The 26,681-nt window shown below is 40.3% G+C and overlaps 1 long non-coding RNA gene across 1 annotated transcript; it reads right to left on the bottom strand.

The window, feature by feature from the left end:
* Positions 1 to 1,920: 1,920 nt before the first annotated feature.
* Positions 1,921 to 18,603, bottom strand: LOC140729995 (uncharacterized). The gene is made up of 4 exons (XR_012099465.1): positions 18,459 to 18,603; positions 14,147 to 14,503; positions 10,614 to 10,776; positions 1,921 to 2,260 (listed from the first exon to the last, which is right to left on the bottom strand). It is a non-coding gene; the product is annotated as an uncharacterized lncRNA (long non-coding RNA).
* Positions 18,604 to 26,681: the final 8,078 nt, after the last annotated feature.

Genomic DNA, 26,681 nt, shown 5'->3' with positions numbered 1-26,681 from the left:
CACTTCCTTTGTAATTGCACTGGGCCCAGGGCAGCTCTCCTGTAATGATAATACTCAGGAATTTAAAGTTGAAGACCATCTCCACCTCTGATCCTCTGATGCGGACTGGCTCGTGGACATCTGGTTTTCTCCTCCTAAAGTGAATAATCAGCTCATTGGCCTTACTGACATTGAGTAAGAGGTTGTTATTGTGGCACCATTCAGCCGGATTTTCTACCTTCCTTCTATATGCTCATTCATCACCACCTCTGATTCAGCCTACGACATTGTTGTCATCAGTAAACTTAAATATGGCATTGGAGCTGTGCTTAGCCACACAGTCATAAGTGTAAAGCATTTAGAACAGGGGGCTAAGTACACAACCTTGTGGTGCACCTGTACTGATGGAGGTTACAGAGGAGATGTTGTTGCCATTCCAAACTTGACTGGGGTCTGTATGTGAAGAAATTGAGGTTCCAGTTGCTAAAGGAGGTATTATGGCCAATGTCTTGAAACTTATTGATTAGCTTTGAGGGGATGATGTTATTGAATGTCAAGCTGTAGTTGATAAAGTGCATTCTTGCTGTCCAGATGTTCCAGGATTGAGTGAAGAGCCAATGAAATGGCATCTGTTATGGACCTGTTTTGCTGGGAGTGGATCCAACTCACTTGTCAGGCAGGAGTTAATATGTTTTATCAGCAACTATTTATTGCCCATCCCTGATTGTCCCTCATTTACTGGCTTTCTAGGTCATCTCAATGATTAGTTATAACCTACAATGTTGCTTTGGTTTGAGAATCGCATTTTGGGGGGACAAGATATGTTGGGGTGGTGTGCATCCTTCCTTAAAGGGAAAGGACCCAGCAGTTAAATTCCACAGAAAATTGAAACTAGCCAGAATTTCCCAAAATATCAATTTCAATGTAAAATGAAGAGTTAATTGTGTGTGGAATTTAAATGTTTTTCCTTTGACCTCATAGGATTCATCCAGATGATCCAGTTCATCAAACATCCCACATATTTGCAAATTGGTAGGTTGTGAATTGCTTGTATAGGTGAGAGCCAGAATCCAGGAGGAGTAAATAGGATTTTTTTAAATGGAATTAATGCAGGATTAATGTGCCTGGTGGCTGATGTCAACTTAGTTGTTAAAAAGCCTAAGGTCATTCTGTGTCTCTATAAAACACAACTGAGCTGATAGCAAACACTTTACTGGAATCTGCAATTGGAAGAGCAATCAAATGACAATTACTCATTAATGACCAACTGAACAATGGTCCACTTGAATTCGATTAGGACCACATTGATCCAAACTTCATTACAGTCTTGGTCCAAAGAAGCAAATTTCAGAGCAAGGTGCGATTAGCTGGTCTTGAAATCCAGGCAGGTTTTAACTGAGAGTGACCTAAAGAGGTCCTGCTAAATCAAATCTGGGTAGAATTGTCCATTGACTGGAGTCATATTTCACACAAAGAAAGATGGCAGTTTGCTGGAAGTGACCGATCACAGTGTTGGAATATCTCCAACACTTGCTCAGGACATCAGTTGGAGCTGCTCTGCTGCTGCACAGATCTAGCAACCTGTGTTCAATGATGACCTCTGCCCTCTGAGCGGAGTTTGCATTTTTTTCCCCTCAAGGTTAGGTACTGTAGGTTTCTCCCAGGTGTTCTGGTTCCATTTTATATCACAAACTTTATTTGTCTACTGTAAATTTCTCCTAGAGTACTAGGGACTGGGAGTTGATGGGCATGTGAGAGAGTAGGTTACAAGGAAATAACAGGTGAATGGAACTGATGGGAATGCTCTGAAAGCTGGCTTCGGTTCAGTGGCCAAAGATACTGTATACAAGGAGGCCAGAAAGGAATGTATCAGAATCAGAACCAAGTTTAATATCACTGACATATATCGTGAAATACATTGTTTTGCAGTAAAGTGCAATACCTAAAATTAAAATAAATAAAAATAAGTTATAATAAGGAATATTTTAAAACAAATAAGTGATTCAAACAAGGAACAAAAATTGAGGTAGTGTTCAAGGGTTCAGTTCAGAAATCTGATAGCAGAGAGGGAAAAAAAACACAGCTAAACTCACATTTTAGCAACAGCCTAAAATGTTGAGCATGTGTCTTTAGGCTCTTGTATCTTCTCCCTGATGGTAGCAATGATGTTGGCATGTCCTGGATGGTGAGAGTCCTTCATGACGGATGCCTCCTTTTTGAAGCATTTTCTTTTAAAGATGTCCTCGATGCTGGGGAGGTTAGTGCTCAAGATGACTGTGAACTGTAATACATGAAGTATGTGGAAATGTGAAATATCCTAAATCCAACAATTCTCTTGATCATAAAGTTCACTGTGGGGGAACTCAGCAAAGTTTGCATAATGGTCAATGTAGAAAATGTAGCAGTCTATCCATGCCCGCAGCAAGTCCTGATCAACATTCAGAAAGAGCTAAGAGTACAGCCCAGATGCGTGCCCTCCAGTTTTAACTTGGATCTATCGCTCATCAAGAAGTTCTATTGGACCCAAATGAATCATCCTGGGCTATCGGGTGTTGGCTGTGGGGGTGGGAGGGGTGGTTCTTGTCAGGCCTGCACAGGCAAACAGTTCCCAGTCTCCACCCCGCTCACAGGAGTCACCTGCCACTCATTTCCAATTCATATCCTGCAGCCTATTTAAACCCAGCTCTCATCCACAGACCATGTTCACCCATCCAACCAGCCAGCCTCAGCCAGTTGCTCCTAGCTTTCAGTTACCTTGTTGTCCTGTCGCATTAAGTATTCATCCTCTCTTGTGTTGTTGCCCCTGGGGGCAGTTTAGTATTAAAGTGATTGCTCAGTGCAGTCTTCTCCACTGCTCTGTGTTTGGGTCAAGCTTCTACTTTCCCGCCAATATGTTTAAGAGTGAAGGAGCCATTTTCATTGTTAATCACACCCATGGCTGCTGCAATTTTACCTTTAGCTGTCGAGTGGCAACTTACAGCAAGTGAAAATTATTTCCAGTGTGACACCAATATATCGACAGATCTGAGTTCTTTAAACAAGGGTCGTTATAGGTAGAAAAATTGAAATGTCGTAGCAAACTATTAAAGTCACTGAGGGAGTGACTTATTTATTTAACACTGTGATATGCACATCAAACCATGGCCAGTTCTTACAGACAAGCTGGATGAACTCAACAGGTCGGGCAGCATCCGTTGAAACGAGCAGTCAACATTTCGGGCCGACACCCTTCGTCAGGGCTCATTTAGTCCTGACGAAGTGTCTTGGCCTGAAACGTTGACTGTTCGTTTCAACGGATGTTGCCCAACCTGCTGAGTTCATCCAGCTTGTTTGTACGTGTTGATTTGACCGCAGCATCTGCAGCGTACTTTGTGTTTACATGACCAGTTCTTCTGGCTGATTACTATTGTGCTATGTTGATGTTAAGGATAGTGGTATAGGGACAGTTACTTGGCTTACATTGGGATATTTATGTTGTATTAATATTCTGAAAATTGTCTCTCTTACTACTGAGTCTATTATATACTCTTGCATTCAATTCTCACCTCCTCTACGATGTTGGCAAAAGAGTTTGTGGAGGCTGAGCAGGGATATTTTGCTGATCTCCTCCCTCCTGCCCCTCTTACTCCTATTGCTTTCAGCCTACTCTTCGAACCCCTCAGGCTTCAGGTCTCCTGGTTTATTTTCCTCTGATACCAGCTGTTCGGCACAGTTTACTAGATTGTGTAGAAGGCAAAAGATGCAGCCTCACGTGGCAGACATCAAAATCGAGTCTTAGTGAAACATGTGGCATTTTCCATAATAACCTCTGGACTTGTGTGGCTCTCAGTGAAGCTTAATGGCTGAATAGGGGAAGTGCACTGGCAAGAGTTGCCTGGGAATGGTAGGTGTCTCCATCTCCTCCAAAATCCATTCATCTAGGCCATAATAATTGTTGAAAAAGTCCAGCAGTAGACATTCCCACAGGATGAAGGAATAAAGTACACTTTCCAGCAGCATGGCATTCATCACGAAGAAATTCCTCAGGTGATCCTCGGTGATCTGTATATTGAGAGATTAGACACCATTGCAGTTGGTAAACAGATCCAGGTAAATAAAGGGAGCTTTCAGGGCAAGAGTGCTGCAATGGCCTTCTGGACAGTCAGCAATGCTGGCAAATCCCAATGCCTAATACATATGAACTATTCCTCACAAAATAGATTAGCCTGAATGACTTCTCTGGTATGATGGTGTATAGTGAATTAGGAAGCCATAGCAAAGGTCACCCAGAACCATTTGAAGTTATGCTGTGACAAGGAAGTTTATGAGTCAAATTGACCTTGATCTCCATGGACAGAGCAATCGAAGCACAAAATGCAGAATGTCACATATCTCAGTGAGTTCATTATTTCAGCATTGTACAACTGGAAATGCTTTTTTCCTGGAGTAAATCAGACTATTTTCTATTTCACCACTGGCTTCAACTCTCTGATCCCATACTGTTTTGACCATCAGGAAATGAACATCAAAAAGTAAAACCTCAGATGTTGGAAAGCTAAAACAAGAAGGAAAATGCCAGAAACACTCAGCAGGTTAGGCAGCATCTGTAGTCAGAAAACAGAATTAACCTTGTAAGTCAAAAGCACTTTGTTCTAACCATAAGTTTCCAATTTCAAACCTCCATCCTCAAATCCAAACTCCCCAATGGAGCCTCAGGCGCTACCTCTGTCTCAATGCACTGATACTTTCAATGGTTCCAATGGTGAAACCTAACATGAGTCCACCAGGCCCCAATCCACCAGTGACCCAACCTGAGCCCTTAGATCCTGATCCTTTCAAGAGCCAAACTAAAATTCCCACATTCTCAAGCCTTAACTGAAGCTCCACCAATTACGAACTTCCTTCCTCCCCACCCTAACTACCAGATCCAGCCTCAGTTCTGACAGCAAATTTTCTGTTCTAATTGAAGGAGAAAGTACATCGCCATTTTTTCTTGAGCAGTACCTACCTTGACAACTGCATAAGGAACATATAGCACACGTAAACTGGTGCATTATAATTTATCGGACAAGTTTTTAAACAATTTATAGCTACTTTAATTTAGAGGAGCACCTCAAAGTACTTCACAGAAATCATAGATAATGACGCAGAAGAAATTTTGGGTGTGTTAGCTTGGTCAAAAAGATGCATCTTTTAGAAGTGTCCTGTAGGAAGGAGAACATTTAAGGCAATTCCAGAAGGCAGAGTGGGTCAACTGAGCATAATAATTAGTTTGCACAAAAGTCAGTGGAAGTCTCTGAAAGTATGAAGACAGTCTATTTTGATTATTAAAATAATGTAATATTCTTTTTTTTTAAAGTTGCAATTCTATTACACTAAATATAATTCCTTAATTAGTACTCATTTAAGGATAGTGAGCTTATTTAAGGTTAAGGCCGTCCTCAGTAAGTGAAGTTATGTATTTTAAACCCTTTTAAGTTGCAGTTTCGAGGAGTAAAACTGGAGTTCATTTCACATGGTGACAGAATGGATTACATTTAAACATTGGCAGCGGTTCGTGTCACCAGAGGTAGTAGGGATGAAACTTTGCACATAGGAGAAAATAATTAGGTTTACTTATGGAGTTGATTGATAGATGTGTCATGTGGTAAATTAGCCCTATCAACCCATTTGAACATTTGAGTATCTTAACTGTTTACTGAGTATCTTAACATGCTAGTGGTGTAATGTTATAATTCAGATATACGCCCTTAACAGCTCAGTTTTATACACTGAAAATTGAATTAAAGAACTGTCTAGAGTGTCCTTCAATCCAAAATTGCCAAAAAAAACTTCAAACAAGAATTATATCATTCTCTGAAGTCTGTATCATTTCCAGATTATCCATTCTCCACACATAAAATAAATTCTGTGACATGATTTACTACAATTTATCTTCAATATGTGTGAAGAGCCACAGCAGTCTTATGCCAAAACATCAAAGCACATGTTCAATAAATAGCTATGAAAAATTCTTCCAACATTAGCTCACTTGTGAACCCCATTAACAACCGATACTGTAACCACGTTCTTAACTACTTCCTGGCTGCTAATTATTTGATTTTCCTTCTACAACAATGTAAACTAACTCCTTCGCATGCAGCCCATGTTGTGGTCTTTCCAAATTAAATAGCCCAATCAATGCCAGTGGTTAAAATGCCGAGCTTTATTTATATGACAAATCATTACAGATTTTGGGAAAGTGAAACCTAGTTAGCGTACCCTTTGGAGTAGCTGTGTGTCCAGATGTAAGTGGTGAAAGGACAGTGTTTCATCCACTAGTTCCCTGGATTTTAGCTTAAAGGAAATTCAAAATTAATTTGATGTCGTCAACCCTGGCATGTCTTCCAGATTTTGGATTGTTGAAATCTACTTAAGGCACTTAAGCAATAAGTTGTTATTTTGGAATGTGAAGCAGGAAAGGTTTAGTAATTTATAAAGGATAGAATCACTCAGAAAATGGGCAAAATTTCAATTGTACATTTATGACATCCGAACTCTGCTTTCACAATGTTTTATTTAGTCATCCTGCAGTTTCTATTTTTGTCCCCCTTTTTGAATAATTTCTTGCTGCTCCACAGAGTGTGGAATGAGAGCAGCATCAACATCAGGAGTAAAGGCAGGGATCTTAGGCATATATTGATGTTAGTGAAAATATCTGCTAGTACCATGGTTATGTTACGAGATTAGTAATCGAACAACATTTTGAACAATCCCAAAAAACACAAACTCAATTCCTACCAAAGAAGTTTGAGAAATTGAATTTTTTGGAAAAATAATAATCTAACCAAATGATTTACAATTTATTGCATAGTTCTTAAAAATTCACAGGCTTCATCTTAGGAAGGAATCAGAACCAGAATGAGAATCAGGTTTATTATCAATCACCAACATGCCTTGAGAAATTTGTTAACTTAGCAGCAGCAGTTCAATTCAATGCATAATATAGAATAAAAAATAAATCGATCAACCAATTACAATATATGTATATTGAATAGACTAAAAATAGTGCAAAAACAGAAATAATATATATTTAAAAAGTGAGGTAGTGTTCATGGGTTCAATGTCCATTTGGGAATCGGATGGCAGAGGGGAAGAAGCTGTTACTGAATCACTGAGTGTGTGTCTTCAGGCTTCTGTACCTCCTACCTGATGGTAACAGTGAGAAAAGGGCATGTCCTGGGTGCTGGTAGTCCTTAATAATGGACGCTGCCTTTCTGAGACCTACAATTATTTATGAGTGCAAAAAAGTAGTTATTGACTCTTAGCTGCCTTCTGAGGAAACTTAGTTGGACCATACTGCTATAATCAGTTCAGGAATAAAAGCCACATTGTCACCAAATAAGGGTGAGCAATAACTTTTGGCGTGGCTAGCAACACCCATATTCTATTCATAAATATGTGGATCACATGAAGCCCATTGAGCTGAAATACTAGTTCAGGATCTCTTGACACAGATGCTGCCTAACCTGTTGTGTACCGCCTGTTTTTAGATCAGAATCCACAGTATCTCACTTCTGTCAAAGATGTGCACAGTTGTTTTATGATAACCAGCACAGTGAAAGCTGTGGATGTGGAATGTGGAGGAAGAATGATGTTGCAGTGGAGGACTGAAAATGCCGGGTAGATTGTGAAATTTCTCGTTTTATCAAGGTGCAGCAGAGGGCTTGAACCTTTGACAGGGAAACCTTTGTCTGTGACTTGGAAAATGGTGAGATAGATTTCTTCTGTGGTAGTGGTTTCCAATCTTCAACTTGGCCCGAGTAAACCATGTTGCAAAACGAGGAGAAGGAGCAGAGGAATGAGTTTGGCAGAAATTATTACAGACTAGCAACAAAAATGGGAGAAACAAAACCATTCTCAGTACCAACATCTATGGCTGAAAGATTTTCAGGACAATAGTAACCTGACCCAATAGGCTTCAAGTAACTAAACAGCAGCTCAGGAAACAGTGACCCTGAGTTATTAAGAGGGAAGTTTTCTCCCACACTGCATCCAGTGTTAGAGGAAATCTGGGAGAATACCTAAGGGACATCAATTGGTGTCTATTTGCTTGGAATATATATTACAGCACACTTTTTGGGCAGAATCAACCATCAGAAAAACCACACAGGAAATTCTAAAGTTGTATTATTTAGTTGCAAAATCAATGAGAAGACAATATTTATGAGGGGAATGGAAGGAAATCCACCCTAATTCTTTGTGTGCCAACACATTACCAAAGCCAATAACTTAAAGCTTCCACTCAAAGTAGGAACATGAACACGAGAGGCCTGGCGAACACACTGATCAAAGCTGGTTCACATATTAACTCTGTTGATCTATTTACCATCAAACAGTTACAAGCTTCACAAAATAAATCTTATTGAACACAGATTTTTTAATTATCCTCATCACATTTTTGAAAGACAGAATTCCAGATTTCCACTGCTGTTACCAGCAGCCGCGATTTATTTTTGGGGCAGAAACACATGTGCTTGTCAATATAGCAACTGCCCAAATCTATTAATAAAAGAATATGAAATAGCTCAGCAGGACTCTAAGCTGATCATACTGCTAGCCACAGTTCAATGTGACCAGTCAACAAAGTTTGTTAAGTTGGAGGAACATACAAATATTTTCTTCAAACTATTTTTAGTATGGTGTTAAGTTCCCATTGATTCCATTTTTGTGTTGTCATTAATCCATTAACTTTAACTAGGGTTGCAATGGAAATTAAAGCATTTGGTATTTTAAAGAGATGTTAGTGATAATTTTAAAATTGTTGAAAGGTAATACACACAAAATGCTGGAGGAACTCAGCAGGCAAGGCAGCTTTTATGAAAAAAAATACAGTCGATGTTTCAGGCAGAGATCCTTCAGCAGGACTGGAGAAAAATGATGAGGAGTAGATTTAAAATGTAGGGGAGGTGAAAGAGAAACACAAGGATGATAGGAGAAACTGGGAGGGGGAGGGATAAAGTAAAGAGCTGGGAAGTTGATTGGTGAAAGACATACAGGGTTGGAGAGGGGGAGTCTGATAGGAGAGGACAGAAGGCCATGGAAGAAAGAACAGGGGGGCAATGGTCAGGCAAGGAGTTAAGGTGAGAGAGGGAGTGGTGAAGGAGGGGGGCGCATTACTGGAAGTTCGAGAAAGGTGATTGGCAAAAGGGATACAGAGCTGGAGAAGGGAAAGGATCATAGGATGGGAGGCCTAGGGAGAAAGAAAAGGGGAGGGGAGCACCAGAGGGAGATGGAGAACAGGCAGAGAGAGCAAAAAAAAAGGGGGGGAGAATAAATAAATCAGGGATGGGGTAAGACGGTGAGAAAGGCAGTGACAGAAGTTAGAGAAGTCAATGTTCATTATCGGCCTCCATCAGGTTGGAGACTACCCAGACAGAACATAAGGTTTTCCTCCAACCTGAGTGTGGCCTTGTCGTGACAGTAGAGGAGGCCATGGATTGGCATACTGGAAAGGAAATGGGAAGTTGAATGCGTGGCCACTGGGAGATCCTGCTTCTTCTGGTGGACGGAGCATAGGTGCTAGGCGAAGCAGTCTCCCAATCTACTTCGGATACATAGGAGGCCAGAACCAGTATATAAGCCCAACAGACTCACAGGTGAAGTGTCACCTCACCCAGAAGGACTGCTTGTGGCCCTGAATCGCAGTGAGGAAATAGCTGTAAGGGTGAGGTGTAACACTTGTTCCGCTTGCAAGGATAAGTGCCAGGAGGGAGATCAGTGGGGTGGAAAGAATAGACTAGGGAGTCTATTTCCTTGCGGAAAGCTGGAAGTTGGGGTGAGGGAAAGATATGCTTGCTGGTGGGATCCCATTGGAGATGGCGCAAGTTCCAAAGAATTATTTGCTGGACATGGAGGCTGGTGGGGTGGTAGGTGCCATCGCTTGCCTCTGGTGCTCCTCCCACTTCATTTTCTTTCATGGCCTTATGTCCTCTCCTATCTGACTCCCCCTTCTACAATCCTGTGTCTCTTTCACCAATCAACTTTCCTTCTTATCTCCCCCATCCCGGTTTCACCTATCACCTTGTGTTTCTCTCTTCCCTCCCCCACCATTTAAATCTACTCCTCATTTTTTCATTCTCCAGTCCAGCTGAAGGTTCTCAGCTCAAAATATCGACTGTACTTTTTTTTGCATCGAAGCTGCCTGGCCTGCTGAGTTCCTCCAGCATTTTGTGTGTGTTGCTTGGACTTCCAACATCTGCAAATTTTCCCTTGTTTGTAATGAAAGGAAATAATTGCTTTGTTTGTAGGAACACAAAGATTTATGCATAATATTCTATGAGTGCATAGGTGTTACAATTGATTGGGAACATCAAAAGGAAGGTTCTCCGGCAATGGTAATAGATCACTACTGAGCCTGACTAAATTGATAAAAGCACTGTAAATAATCTTCTGTCACACTCGATGTGGATTATTCAAATTTGGGTACTGGTGGAGAAAAATTAAACATGAAAAGATAAAATTTAACAAGATCTTTCCAGTTTATCTCACTACAGCACTGAATGAGTTCACTCAGCCCATCTAAGTCATTCCAGCCCCTCCTAGTTCCCTGTAGCCCTGTGATATATTTTCTCTCACATGGTCATCAAATCCCCTTTGATTCATTTGTCACTTACCCACACTAAGGGGTCATCAATTAATCCACTGGCAAGCAATCATCTCAAGGGTTTTGCAGTCTCCATGAGCTAATCTATGCAGAATGCATCCAGATGAAAATATCTATGTAAACAATAAAGGTGCTTTGGGGGAAAGAAAGCAGAAGTAGGATATGCTGGAAATCTGAAATAAAAACAGAAAATACAGGAAATGTCAGGCAATGTTTGTGGAACAAGAAACAGAGTAAATGTTTCATGCCAAGGCACTGAAGAAAACTCTAGTGTAAGGTCATCCACCAAAATCATTAACACTATTTCCCTCTCTGCTGCTGTCTTTTTTATATTTATATTTGGGATCTGGGATACAATAGCAGGGCTAACATTTATTTACCATCCCTAAATGAACATGAGAAAGTGGTGGTGATCTGACTCTTGAATTGTTGCAGGTCTGAATTCAAATCTCATATCATAATGCTTTTGGGCAAGGAGTCGTTGAATTAGACCCAGCGATAATAAAAGACCAGACACACGTTCCCAAGACACGATCCTGTATTGCTTGAAAGGGACCTGCAATGGCTGGTCTTACGCACCAGCTGCCTTTGTCCTTGGTGTACAGGAATCAAGGGAAGCGAAGCAGGGAACAGAAGTGTATATCAGCCATGATCTTATTAAATATGACCATAAGACAAAGGAACAGAACTATTCCACTCAGCCCATCGAGTCTGCTCCACCATTCCATCATGGCTAATTTATTATCCTTCTCAACTCCATTCTCCTGCCTTCTCCCTGTAACCTTTGACACCCTGACTAATCAAGAACCTATCAACCTCTGCTTTAAATGTACTCAATGACTTGGCCTCCACAGCCATCTGTGACAATGAACTCCATAGATTCACTACCCTCTGGCTGAGGAAATATCTCCTTATCTCTGTACTAAATGGACATCCCTCTGTTCTGAGGCTGTGCCTACTGGTCCTAGACTCACCTACTATAGGAAACATCCTCTCCACGTCCACTCTGTTTGTGCCTTTCAATGTTTGATAGGTTTCAGTGATGAGATCCCCCCCATTCTTCTAAACTCCAGTGAATGCACGCCCAGAGCCATCAAATGCTCCTCATACATTAACCCTTTCATTTCCAGAATCATAAACCTCCTCTGTACCCACTCCAATACCAGCACATCTATTCTTTGATAAAGGACCCAAAACTACTCACAGTACTCCAAGTGAAATCTGACCAATACCTTATAAAGCCGCAGCATTACAGCTTTGCTTTTATACTCTAGTCATCTTGAAATGAATGCCAATATTGCATTTGCCTTCTTTACTACCTACTCAACATTCAAGTTAACCTTTAGGGAATTTGGCATAAAGACCCAAGTCCCTTTGCATCTCTGATTTCTGGTGCTGCAAAGGGACTTGTTTCTAGTGAAGCAACCTGTTTTTTTCATAATTTCAATGCCCCTATGTGGAGGTAGTGCAGCAGGCTTTGCATGTGATTTTGGAGCATCCTGGGTGAGAAACTGCAGTAAATTTCATATATGTTACCTGCTGCACACTGTGGCGAGAATAGAACAATTAGAGTGACTGACTGAATGCCAATCAAATGCAATGCTGTGATCTGGATTGTGCCAATGGTTAATATAGAACATAGAACAGTACTGCCCAGTACAGACCCTGTGGCCCATGATGATACTCTGACCTTTTAACCTACTCTAGGATAAATCTAATCCTTCTTGTCCCTCATAGCTGTCCATTTGCCTTTCATCCATGTGCATAGCTGAAAGTCCTAAATGTCCCTAATGTATCTACCTTCACCACTACACCTGGTAGTGAGTTCAACACACCCCCATCCCTCTCTATGTAAAATAAAACTACCTCTGACATCCCCTATACTTTCCTCCAATCACATTAAAATTATGCCCCCTTATATTAGCCATTTCAGACCTGAGAATAAGTCTCTAGCTGTTCGCACTGCCACTTAACCACTTTCAAACCTCTATCAAATCACATCTCCTCCTACTTAGCTGCAAGTAGAAAAGCCCTAGCTCACTCATAAGACATTCTCTCTAATCTAGCCAGCATCCTGGTAAATCTCCTTTCTAAAGCTTCCACATCCTTCCTATAATGAAGCAACCAGAAATGAACATAATACTGCAAGTGTGGTTTAACCAAAGTTTGATAGAGTGGTAACATTACCAATCCCCCAACTAATGAAGGCCAACACACTATAGATCATCTTAACCTCTTTGCAATATATATTTTTAGGGATCAGTGGATGTGAACGCTAAAATCCCTCCATTCCTTCAGACTGCTAAGAATTCTGCCATTTTAATCCTGTATACCACTTCCAAGTTCAACCTTCTAGAGTCTCTGATCTGTTCTTGTAGCCATAAGGTTTACAGCTTGTCTCGGAACACATACAAAGTGCTGGAAGATCTCAGCTGGTCAGGCAGCATCTATGGAGAGGGATAAATAGCTGACATTACTGGCCAAGAGACGTTTCATCATAACTTGTCCAGGAGAAGTTTTGGTCAGTGGTTATCCTCAGGATAGTGATGATGAGGAGTTTGGCCATGGCAATGCCTTTGACCGTCTAAGATAGATAATTGCAGTCTTTGTTGCTGGAGATGGTCGTCACTTGGACCATCATTTTAGATGGTCGTCATTTTAGAGGTACGAATGTTTTCTGTCACTTTTTAGCTTCATCCCCAATGTTGCCTTGGTCTGCAAATGCAACTTCACTTTGTTTAAAAACGAACTTAACATTGTGCTCATAATGAACCTCTCTACTTCTGTTTCTAGTGGAAGAAAGGCCTTTGATAAAATAGCAGAAATTGATTGGGTCTAGTATATGCCTTGAGAAGTTCCTGCAGTGATGTCTAGGCCTGAGATGAACGCTGCTTGACCTGCTGAGTACACTCAGCAACTTCTGTTGTTAAATTTTTATTATATAATAATGATTTGAATTAAATCTACTTCAAGTCAATGATAAGTTTGAAAAGACTTAATTTAATGTCTCCAAGGAAGTGCTATCCATTATTTTGTCCTCAGGCTCAGAATTCTTCTGCTTTGAAAGTTGAAGGACATCTCTATATGACTGACCTAGTATTACTGAGGAAAAGTTGAATAGACACCTCAATCTTCATAGTGCAGATGCAATCGACAACTGGGCCAGCACAAGAAGGCCGTCATCAGCCTAAGAGTGCATATTACTCTCTCCATTTTATTGTGCTCTGAGTGCACAAGAACGGTTTTATTGCACCAATTGTATGGATTTCATAACACATGGAAATGGCCCTGCAATTGTAAGTATTTTACAGTCTCTTGAGACTCATCTGTTAGCATAATATAATTTTCCTTGTAGACAAGCTGTACACACTCTGGTAAACACTCCTACATCTTTCCATACAGTTCAAGAAAGTTTCCATACAAACTTCCAGCAGCAATTCTAATATTTTGGTGGCATTTTTTTTCCTGAGAATGAACTTCTTAGTTTAAGGTTTTGCCCAAATTTGCTCTTACATAAGTACAAAGTGGAAAAAATGTGTTTACCTTGTATTGTGTCATTTATCCACCTGAATGCTGCTGACAAAAATAAGCACTTTAGAATGGCATATGAGTAAATGAGCTCTGCTTTCTACACCAGTGCTTCATTATTTAACATTGCTATAGTTTTTCCGTATAGGTGCATCTTTGAGGATCATCAAAAATATCAGGGCAACAGCGTAAGTGCTCAGACATTCAGCCGATGCCCTATTCCGCACTCTGTTTCTCCAATTGCAATAAGATAGGCCGATTCCTCTCTGTGACCGATCCTTGATCCCTGATGCATTCTCATTTGGCATGAAGAATTGAACATCAGGATATTCCTTCCAGTTGACTGCCTTTCCAGTTGTGTATAAATTCCATCTGCAGGAAAAATATGAAGAGAAGTCTGTCAGTTAGGGAGTTTGCAGCAAATAGGAGATATGGGATAATGGTCTTTTAATTATAGGAAGTGGTGATATGGGGAGTTCAGCTAAGTGATTTTTATGATAGAAAATAGGAAGCGACGTGGCAAATTGTTAAGTCAGAAAACACTGCAATGGGTTAGTTGTGCAATGTTCTTGTGAAAGGGTGCTTTCAGCCTGAGAGGCAACCAGATAAAAGGGATGGTCTAAAAGTTAGTTGTATGATTTTAAAAGGAGAGTTTCCACCTTCCATTTCACATTCATTGGCTGATAACTGTTCTGTGAGGGTGCTCTGTTTATTTTGGGGATGGAGCATGGCTTAAAATGAGCATAAGGAATAGAGGGAAAGGTAGGCTATTTGGACCTCATGCCTACTCCACTAATCGACAAGGTTATATTTTGTCTTTTCCCCAGTGCCATTTTCCTGCACTAACACTATTTTCCTTGGCTTCCTTCAAATCCAAACATTGCTCAATATACTCTACAAATCTCTGGTGAGACCACACTTAGAGTATTGTGTTTAATTCTGGTCACCTCATTATAAGAAGGATGTGGAAGCTATGGAGAGGGTGCATAGGAGATTTACCAGGATCTTGCCTGGTTTGGAGAACAAGTCATATGAAGCAAGGTTAGCAGAGCTGGGACTTTTCTCTTTGGAGCGTAGAAGAATGAGAGGGGACTTGATAGAGGTCTACAAGATTACGAGAGGCATAGATAGGGTGAATAGTCAGTACCTGTTTCCCAGGGCACCAACAGCAAACACCAGAGGGCATAGATACAAAATTAAGGGAGGGAAGTTTAGGGGAGACATCAGGGGTAAGTTTTTTACACAGAGGGTTGTGAGTGCCTGGAATGACTTACCAGGGATGGTGGTGGAGGCTAAAACATTAGGGGTATTTAAAAGCCTCGGACAGGCACATGGATGAAAGAAAAATGGAGGGTTATGGGGTAGTGTGGGTTTAGAACTTTTTTTTAAGGATTATATGGGTCGGCACAACATGCAGGGCTGAAGGGCCTGTACTGTGCCGTAGTGTTCTATGGTTCTTTTATGGTTCTATCTGCATTGGCACAAGGCAGTGAATGAGCCTTCACAGCTCTTTTGGATACAGAATTCCAAAGATACACTATCTTCTGGGTAAAAGAATTTCTTCTCACCTCAGGCCCGTGTAGTCAACCCTTATTTTCTGATTCTTATTTTGTTGTTGATACCCCCGGATGGAGGAAACATAAACTCTAGATCTACCCTATCAAGCTCTGAAAATGTTTATAAGTTTCAAAGAATTAAATTAACTCTCATTCTTTCAAGCTCAAGAGGTCACAAGTCTAACCTGTTACTCCCTACTAATAAGACACATTTCTCATCCCACAAATCAGTTGAATGAGTCTCCACTACATTCCTTCTGTCATAAAAATATCCTTCCTTAAGAAGGGAGACCAGACTTACTAACAATATTACATATACAGTCTCACCAGAACTCCGTGCAATTTCACAAGATGTCTCTATCATGTATTCAGATCTTCTCGTGCTAAAATCCAAGATGCCATGTTGCTCTCATATTTATTTTACATTTAGTTTCAGTGATTCTGTGCAAAGATTGCCAAGTCCTTTTGAGTATGAACTCTTTTCAATTTCTTACATTTTAAAAAAATAACCTGTCTTTCTACTTTTCTCCCAAAGAACATATCTTCATTTTCTCCTCTTTATTTTCCTTCTATTATGTCAGAGTCATACATTATGGTAACAAGTTCTTCAGTCCATCACATCCATGCCAATCATCAAGAATCCATTTACATTAGTCTCATTTTATTTTTACCATATTTCCATTCATCTAGCCCATATTCTCCATTAAGCTTCTGTACATCCTCCTCACAGACCACACTGCCACCTAGCTTTGCAACATCAGCAGACTTGAATCTGTAACACTCACCTCCATCATCGACATCATTAATGTGGACTGTGACAGCTGTGGATCCAACACTAATCCCTATGAAATCCCACTGTTTACAACCACCAATACAATTATTTCTACTCTGTACAATTATTAGCCAATCTATAATTTAGCCCAAATACATGCACTGTTCTGCCAGTTGCAGTCTCTAACAGATCTCTCTTTCATAAAGCAGCAATCTATCTGCTGGAGGAACACAGCAGGTTGAGCAGCTCCTGTGTGATGAAAAGATTAGATGATATTTCATGTCAAAACCCTGCATCAGGACTCTCATAAGTCTGTGTTGATGCTGTTCAGTCTTATTATTACTCAATTGCTCTGTTATTATTTTTCTAATAGTAAATCCCAGCATTTTGGCTTCTACTAATATCAGGCAGGCTCATGTATTATTCTGTTTCCCTCTTTTCTTCAATATTGGGGTTACATTGCTATCTTTGATGCACAGGCATCTTTAACCTCTCTCGCCAAGAGTAGAGGCAAACTGGGAGATAGGAAAAACTAAAAAACAACAAAGAGCCATTACAAAAGCAATACAAAAGGGAAGATAGATTATGAAAATAATCTAGCATGAAATATAAAAAGAGATAATAAAAGTTTTTATAATTATATTAAGCTGAAAAGGGTGGCTAAAATGAGCGTAGGTCCCTTGGAAGACGAGAAGGGGGAATTGATATTGGGCAATGAGGAAATGGCTGAGGCTTTGAATGACTATTTTGTGTCAGTTTTCACGGTGGAAGGCACGTCTAACATGCCAAAAAGAGATAATATGGATGCGATGGGAGGTGAGGACCTTGATATAATAGTTATCACTAAAGAGGTAGTGCTAACAAACTTGTGGGCCTGAAGATAGATATGTCCCCTGGTCCTGATGGAATGCATCCCAAGGTACTGAAAGAAATGGCAGAAGTTATAGTAGAGGCTTTGGTGATAATTTACCAAAATTCTCTTGACTCTGGTCAGGTCCTGGCAATTGGAAGAAGGCGAATGTCATGCCATTGTTCAAAAAAGATGTAGGCAAAAGACAGGTAACTATAGGCCAGTTAGTTTAACATCTGTAGTTGGGAAAATGCTTAATTGATTTGATTTGCCCAATCAATATTGAAGTTCCCCAGGATTACTGTTTTACTTTTGTTATGTGCACCCCTGCATTTAGTAGATTTATACAAGAGTAGATATATACTCTGCTCTTACATTCCTATTATTCCTTGTGGGTCTTCCTAAAGCCGTCACCAATGTTTTCTATCTCTTGCTGTTTCTTAGTTTAACTATTTTATGTCTGAAGTTTTGAACTAAGTTTCTTTATTTCTACAGTAATCCAATTCCTTAAAGTCATGACTACTTCATCTTTTGTATGAAAAAGAGTAAACAGACAACGTTTTGGGCCAATACCCTTCTCAGCCTGAAGCATTGACTGTTTACTCTTGTCCATAAATGCTGCCTAGCCTGCTGAGTTTCTCTAGCATTTTGTGAGTGTTACTTTAAATTTCCAGCATCTGCAGATTTTCTCATGTTTTTCATCTTTTCTATGTTCCCTTTCACTTCAAAATGTTAAGTATCCTGGGAATGTTCAATTCCAGCCTTGGTCATTGTGTAATGATGATTTTATCAAAATGCCATTGTTTCACTCATTAGGGATACTTGGAATCATGTGAATAGCATAAAGCTCAGCAAGCATATCACCAGCACAAAGACAAACATAAATGTACACATGAGATCACAATTGCTACATGGATATCAAGAAAATAAAATCCTGGAAAATGTGTCAGAGAAGCATGCATTTCTGAATACAACTGTTAGAAGTTTCCTTCCCGATGGAACAGCTGTTAGATTTGGAAACTTACTATGCTTGAAACCCTCAGGATTATCACTGGAGCAATTCAGTCTGTTGTAGGTTCCAACAAGCACTGATGTACACTGTGTTAAATATCCTTATCGCCATTTTTGAGAAATTATTTCCCAACTTACCATGGATAGAAATTCTGAATTGACAGTGCTTCTCCCTATAGATGCTGCCTGGCCTGCTGTGTTCCACCAGCATTTTGTGTGTGTTGTACTAATGTAGGTCTTTTGTAAAAGCGAAGTGGTGTAACGCAAACATTCGTAAAGCGGGGGACATCTGTAATAGAAAGTCTAAATCAAGCTTCAAAAGTCTCAAGCTTGAGTGGCTTGTTGGCTGCAAGCATAGTATAAGAAGACATTTAACTTGATCTTGAAGTGCCATTTAAGTCTGTTTCAGTCGGAATATTGGAAATTAACCCCTCTCTAACACATACGGTAATTTTGATAATCTGTTAATTGACCAAATTGCAAAGCAGCAGTACTGTACTGTAACAACTCACTTTCCCACAGTTTTCAATGCTTGAGGACAATCACCAGGGGTATACTGTAGATTCTAAGAAGAAATGGCAGGGTGAGCTGATGACAGGCTCATCTCGATGGAAAATGTACAGCCTGAGAATATCACCTCAGGAGTACAAGATATATCTTGACAATGTCAAATCAGCTCAAAAGTTGTGGGTGAGAAAGGCGTTTATAATTCAAAATCATTTTTTAAATATTCTGGTTCAAATGAAGTAGCCTAATACAATATCATATATTACTAACTTTGTAAAAACACTTGAAAGGATAATTCAACAACAGCTTAAAAATCAACTAATTCTGTATTTGGTAAGGGTTATCTTGTTTATCTTGTGGCTTATTTTCCTTCCAAAACTGAAGCATTAAGCAAGGCTGGATGATATTCACTTATTTATATGTTTTTGCCATTCTAAATAGTTGTGCTTCATAGATTATCATTGTGGAGAATATTAGTTCACCCAAAAAACTTTGGCTTGAGCCGGAAGATCCAGCAGTCTTAGCTGCAATTGACATTTGCGTTCTGTAGCAAGTTCACAGCCAATGATTAGTCAATTATCCTTTAATGCAGTCATGTTATTTATTATAGTATAGCATTTGTACAGAGCCAGAAGTGCATTCCAATGCCTCAGTTTAAAATTCTTATCCTTGTGGTGTTAATCCTTCCATGATCTTGCCCAACCCCTTCTGTGTTACCACTCATAGACCCACCAATACCACTCTCTAACCCAACATTACTTTCCTCTGTGCAATCTCCCCTGCTTTGTACTTTCAGCAAATAAGATGTAACACTAAATCTTCCATACTGCCACCTCTCAGCCTTCCTTTCTTTAAGATCCACTTTACTGAAGCTTTTTGTACCATTCCCAACCTCACCCGTTTTGTCAGCAACTATTCCTGTGCATCCACAAAGCACTGTCTTTTCCTGTTAATGAAGCCATATGGCTAACATCGTTTATGTTGCTTCATCTCGTTTTGCAGTACAATTCTAAACGCATTGACATTCCACAAGCCTGATGTACTTGTTCTAACAAATTAAGACTGATGAAGGTCCGTTTAAAACTTAAGAGAAAAAAAACAGTTTAAGTTCCAAAATGCAGGGTTGTCAAGCAATCCGATGAGTTCATTCCCCCAGCAATACACAAAATGCTAGAGAAACTCAGCAGGTCAAGGAACATCTATAGAGGGAGATGAACAGTTGATGTTTTGGACTGAGACCCTTAATAAGGACTGGAAAGGAAGGGGACAGAAGCCAGAATAAAAAGGTGAGGAGGGAGAATGAGTAGAAGCTAGCAGATGATAGATGAGTCCAGGTAGGTTGGTGGGGGGTGGGGGGGGGGAAGAAAATAAAATGAGAAAGCTAGGAGGGGATAGGTGGATAAGACAAATGCTAAATAAGAAGCAGTCTGGTAGAAGACAACAGTAGACCATGGAGGTGAGGAAACAAAGGGCGGAGACAGGCAGGTCATAAGAGTCGGTGAGGGGAAGAGAAAGACACAAAGATGAGAAAATCTGCAAATAATGGAAGTCCAAGCAACACTTACAGAATGCTGGAGGAACTCAGCAGGCCAGGCAGCATCCATGCAAAAGAGTAAACTGTCAACATTTCAGGCCGAGACCCTTCATGAGGACCCTGAATGATTTAGTCCTGATGAAGGGTCTCGGCCCTAAGTGTCAACCATTTACTCTTCCCATAGATGCTTCTTCACCTGCTGAGTTCCTCTAGCATTTTGTATGTTTTGCAGATAGACATGTTGTTGTGGGAATGGTAACCAGAATAGTAACCATCAGGAGATCCTGGTTGATACAGTCCTTGGACTGAAGTTGCCTGACAAGGTAGTCTCCCAATATGCGTCAGGGCTCACTAATCAAGGGTGACATGGTAACATAGTGGTTAGTGTAACACTTTACAGCACCAGCAATTGGAAGACTAGTGTATAATTCCCACTGCTGTTACAAGGAGTTTGTACATTCTCTCCATGACTATGTGGGTTTCCTCTGGGCGCTCTGGTTTCCTCCCACATTCCGAAAAAAGATGAATGGTTTAGGGTGAGTAAGACATGGGTATGCTATCTCAGCACTGGAAACACGGCAACACTTACGGGCTGTCCCAGCACACCTTTGGTCTGTGTTGGTGGTTGACTTAAATGATGCATTTCACTGAATGCTGCGATGCTTCAATGCACACATGACAAGCCATGCTAACCTAATCTAATGGAGAGGAGGGTACGCTGAACGTAGCCAATGCAATAAATGACACGAAAACAGCCACAGGTGAAGTGTCTGCCTCTCCTAGAAGGAATTTTAGGTGGTAGTGAGGGAGGAGGTGCCTCTTTTTATAGGCAGAGGCTAAAGAACAAGGTGCCAAAGTTATGGACAACAAAGAAGTGGTCATGGGAGGCAAAGGAGCAGCTTTGAGATTGCTTTCTGTTGGTGGACTGAGCTTTGCTTAAGAACTGATCAGAGGTCCTGAATGGTTACTCCATGACTGTTAGGAACTTTATAATGACACTCACGGAAGAGTGTACCCACAAAATCATTCAGGGTCTTCCACCATCTGCAATCTCCTGAGGGCTCAAACAGTGCCAATCAGGACTGGCAATCCAGGAAAGTGCCAACATTGAGCACATTCATAAGGAGCGCTGCCACAACAAAGCATCATCCATCGTCAAGGACCCCCATTATCCAGGCCAAGTTCTCTTCTCGCTACTGCCATCAGGCAGAACCTACAGTACACAAGTCTTAGGTCCCAAATCTCCAGGTTCAGGAACCCTTAATACCCTACAACCATCAGGCTCCTGAACCAGCATGGATAACTTCACTCACCCCAACACTGAACTGACTCCACAACCCATGGGCTCACTGTCAAGAACTCTGCAACTCATTTTATCAGTATTATTTGCTTATTTTTTAATATTTGTATGATGTGTCTTCTTTTACTCGTTGGTTGTCTGTCTGTCTTTGTTATGTGTATTTTTCAGTGATTCTATTGTGTTTCTTTGTTCTACTGTGAATGCCTGGAAGAAAATGAATCTCAGGGTTATACATGGTGACATGTACATAATCAGAGAATAAATTTACTTTACACTTTAAACTTTGAGCACTTAGCACTGTTGCATAATTAAGTGTCAGGAGGAAGATCAGTGGAGAGGGACAAGTGGACAAAGATGTCATGGAGAAAGCGATCTCTGTGGAAAGCTGATGGATAGCAGAGGGAATGAGAGGGAAAGATACACCTAGTAGTGGGATCCCATTGGAATACATGCCCCTGCGCCTCCTCCCATATCGACATTCTGGGCCCTGAGCACTTAACTCTGCAGTAGTGTTAAATGTGACACAACACCTCCTCCCCACCATCATTCAGGGCCACCAACAGTCCTTCCTGGTGAGGCAGCACTTCACCTGTGAGTCTATAGGCTCATTTATTGCATATAGTCTTTGCAGCCTCTTCTACGTCAATGCAACCTAACAGAGATGGGGAGCCTACTTTGAAGAACCATCCACTATAACAACCAGCATCTCCTGGTGGCCACCATTCCATTGACTTCCCATTCCCACACCAACATCTCCAGTGCCTCCTCTAGTATCACGGTGAAGCCAAACACAGATTGGTGAAGCAAGGCTGCATATTCTGCCTTGATAGTCTCCAACCTGTTTCTCTAACATCCAGTAACCACTCCCCACCTTCCTGTGTTTTTTCCTCATTCTGCTGGCCCTCTCACACCTTCTCTTCCCATCCGCTGCCTACCTCCACCCTTTGGTTCCCCTCCTCTTCCCCTTTATACCATGGTCCAGTCTCCTCTCTTTCCTCAAAGAGTGGGTTCTTTTGGGTCTTTTTGTTTTGTAGCTGCCTGTAAGGAGACAATCTCGAGGTTGTATAATGTATATATACTTTGATAATAATGTACTTTGAACTATCATATTCCTTCCTCTTGAGCTCTTTACTTCTTTCACCTATTACCTCCTCACATTGTTCCCTCTCATCTCTCCTCTCCCACCCACAGATCTTCCCCCTCACTTAGACTTACTTATCACCTGCAAGTTAGTACTCCTCCTTCTTTCCCCAATTTTTATTCTGGCCTCTGCTCCCTTTCTTTCCAGTCATGATGAAATGTCTTGGCTCAGAGTTCAATGGTTCATTTCCCTCCATAGATGCTGCTTGATGTGCTCAGTTCCTCCAAAATTTTGCTCTAAGAATTTCAGCATCTGCAGAATCTCTTGTGGCTTCCATTCCTCACCCTTTCACCTTGGTACATGCCAGTTATGTTTTCTCAAGTACCTGTCCAAATCCCCTTTGGTTAATTCTGTTTTCCTGACACTTCACGTTTTGAATTCCAGCTCAAAAGCACTCTCTAAGTAAGAGAAATTTCCTCCCAAACCTGCAGGGTTGCTTATGCCCATCATGTTAAACTTGTGTCCACAGCTCTTTGAAAGATGCACAAAAGGGAAGAGAATCTCTTGCTTAGTCCTATCAAAACTAGCTAAGATTTTTACAGCTGCATTTGTTCTCTCCAAACTTCTTTGCTCACAGGAAAACACTCCAGTCTAGCATTGCAGTCTGAATCTTCCATCACTGGAAATATTCTCTCTAACCTTTCTGGATCTTCTCTGACATTTTCACACATTTCCTAATGTGTGCTGAGCAGAAATCTGATGCAATATTCCTGTTGAATTTTTAAGTGGCTTAAATGTCTCATGTAAAATGTAGTAACTTGAAAGCTGATGTCTCACTAACAATTTATAAATTCTTGTACAGAAAAGCAAGAGGTAGCATTTTATGATCTATAACAAAGTCTACTGGGTGAACCATATTTATCACCATAATGGAACAACAATGATCGGCACCAATAAACTTACTACTGAGAGTTCCAATTCAAAGGCTCACCATTTTATAACTTGGCAGTGTGGTGTCATTTATTTGTCAAAATTATGCTTTTAATTTCTTCTGTGGATATTTAAAGTGGCATTTTGAATGGATATTGTATTATGATTTAATTATTAAAGGGAACCTTGAGAGAATATCTGTCACTTCAGATTATGCAGTTCATTTAGGATTGAAATACTGTATACAGGAGAGAGATGGACAGAAATGGAGACAGCACTGTATTGGTCTGTAACAGAATGTATATAGAAAAGGTGCATGAAAAGCATAACAATACCTTTCTGCTGTTTTCATTTTAATACCAGAGTAACATATGGAAGGAAATCTGATGCGATTTGAAGTGAAGGATGTTTTTCTCCAATTTCAGACCTTGGTGCTTCCATTGTACTGAAGCATAAAATGTGACAGATAAGTTAAATGGTCCTTTGCTTTTTCCTATGAATCCTGCTTTGGAGATCTAGTAAAAATTCCAAAAGGTCAGAAAGAAAAAAACATTTACAGTACTTGGCAAAATCCATCTTATGAGGGTTCAGATAGAGCTACAATCCATTCTCAGGGTCCGCTATGCTAGTTACATTCCTCAATATTTGCTCATTCATCTTCCGTCCCAGTGGAACTGTTGCCTAAGTTTCCCAAAGCTGGTATTAATATCACAGGCCATTGTAATACAGTTATTTTCATGGAACCCTTTAAGGAAGTCATGTGGCCTTAATTGGTCCCCTGTGTCCAGGAGTTCTCCGTTTAGCTCATTGGTTTTACTCACATAATCATCAACGAACTGGAAAGCTGAGGAAGTGGTGATCATTGCCTACATTCAGTTAGTAACAAGGCTGTTTTGTTAAAAGATCAAGATTCCTCCTTCCCCCAAACCTCTTAAAGTCTCCATCTGTCAGTTCCTCTGACAGTGATTAAGCAAACATTTCTATCCATTGCTTGCTTTTCATATTGTTCCAAAACCTGCAATGAAAGAATTCTAAAGCAACAGGACTGCAGATTCAACTTTATATCTGTATTTTTATTAAGATTCCTTCAAGGTAACAGGTGCACAACAGCATTGTTCCATTTCTCTCTGCAGACTGAAGGAAATCATAAACCAAATATGTGGTTGCAGGATGATTGCAGGGTGCCCCAAGAGCAAACTGAGAGGGTCATGGATCATCAGGGGCTGTAAATCAACAGCCTAAAAGGGAGCTAAATGTACTTACTTACACTCATGAGCACAGCCCAAGGCCGAGTCTCTGTCAGTCAGGCCCTTCTCTAATATCAAAGCCAGCTGTAGCTGGAAGCGAGCAGCTGAGGAAATGATTGAGCTGTATCTGTCAATTACCAGCAGTCCACTAGAGGCCATTGTACTGTCATTCCATGTAGACCTGGGATAGTGCTGCCTAAAATACAGCTAGCTGCCTCCAATCTATAAATCTATTCAAACGGACACCATTTCCCTACTAAAAAAAAGTTATTATTTCTCTTCTGACATTACTCACACCTAAACAAAAAATATAAAAAATGAGTAATACTGTCGCAAATTAATGTTCACTATTAAGCAGAATGTATCGTCAGCGGAATTGAAAAGAATCATTAAGTTCACATGGAAGTCACTAATTTTAGATGCCAAGAAGGAACACTTTTGATTTATGCGGCTCATAAAATATAAGCAGAGTCCTATGTCAGAAATATCATCAACACATATTGTGATGTTTTACTCTGATGGTAGCATTAGAAAATGTTACCCTTGGTAATTGGGGTCTTTCATGTCCACATACATCTGAATCAGCTTGTGTGTTCTATCACTTTCATTAATCATTTATGTCATTCCTAACTGATATTCACAGTGATGCCTTCCACATTGAGCCAAATTTTCCTCTGAGTGAGGACAAAATGACATTGACAGCATCAAATGGAGAGAACATCAATGTCCCTGACCAGGTGAAATAATTGGCACAGCTTGCAGAACTTCTCTGCTTTCTTAATGCATATTTACTTGGGTCGAAAGACTGAAAGACAATATCAAAGTAAGTTTACTTCAAAGTATGTGCACGGCATTTCACCACACACTACCTTGAGGTTCGTTTTCTTGCCGGAATTTACAAGAAAATAAAGAAACACAATAGAATTTATGGAAACTATACACAAAGGCGGATAAACAACCAATCTGCAAAAGAAGAAAAAAATCCTGCAAATTGAAAATAAATAAATAATACTGAGGACATGATTTGCAGAGTGCTTTAAAACGAGTTGGAATGGTTGTGGAATCAGTTCAGAGTTGAGGTGAGTGAAATTATGCATTCTGGTTTAGGAGCCTGATAGCTATAGGGTAAATGTGATTAAGGTCATTTAAAATATATTGGCATTGACTTCATCAAAAGATCCCATACCTATTTGTACTTCTATTGAAATACAAAACTTACATGGATCAGTGTCTATACAACACCAGTGTGCATGCAGAAATGCAGTTTAACATTGTTCTTAAGTAAGGCCAATCCTCATCATTATTTACTTCAGTCCAAGTAATGGATTATGGCAAAAGCATGCAGGCTTCCTACCTGCCCCTCCCTCTGCCATCAAAGGCAGAATCAGAACCCGAAATAGGTTTATTAATATTGATGCATATCATGAAAGTTGTTGCTTTGCAGCAGTATTGTGCAAGACATAAAAATTACTAAATGTGAGAAGGAAAATAAATGCTACAAAAGAGGAGTAATGAGGTTGTGTTCATGGGTGCATGGAAATCAGATGGCTGAGGAGACAAATCTGCTAATGAAACGAATGTGAGTCCTCAGGTTCTTGTTCCTCCCCCACAATGGAGGTAGATGTCTCGAATGATGGATTGCACCTTCTTGAGGTACTGCCTCTTGAAGATGTTTTCAATGCTGGGGAGGGCTGTGTTTGTGTTGGGGCTTGCTGAGTTTACAACCCATTACAGGTTCTTTCAATCCTCTACATTGGAACTT

This window comes from Hemitrygon akajei, chromosome 7, assembly GCF_048418815.1.
Source record: "Hemitrygon akajei chromosome 7, sHemAka1.3, whole genome shotgun sequence".
Lineage (NCBI taxonomy): Eukaryota > Metazoa > Chordata > Chondrichthyes > Myliobatiformes > Dasyatidae > Hemitrygon > Hemitrygon akajei.
Note: the sequence above shows the minus strand (reverse complement) of the source record. Positions and strands in the feature narration are given on the sequence as shown.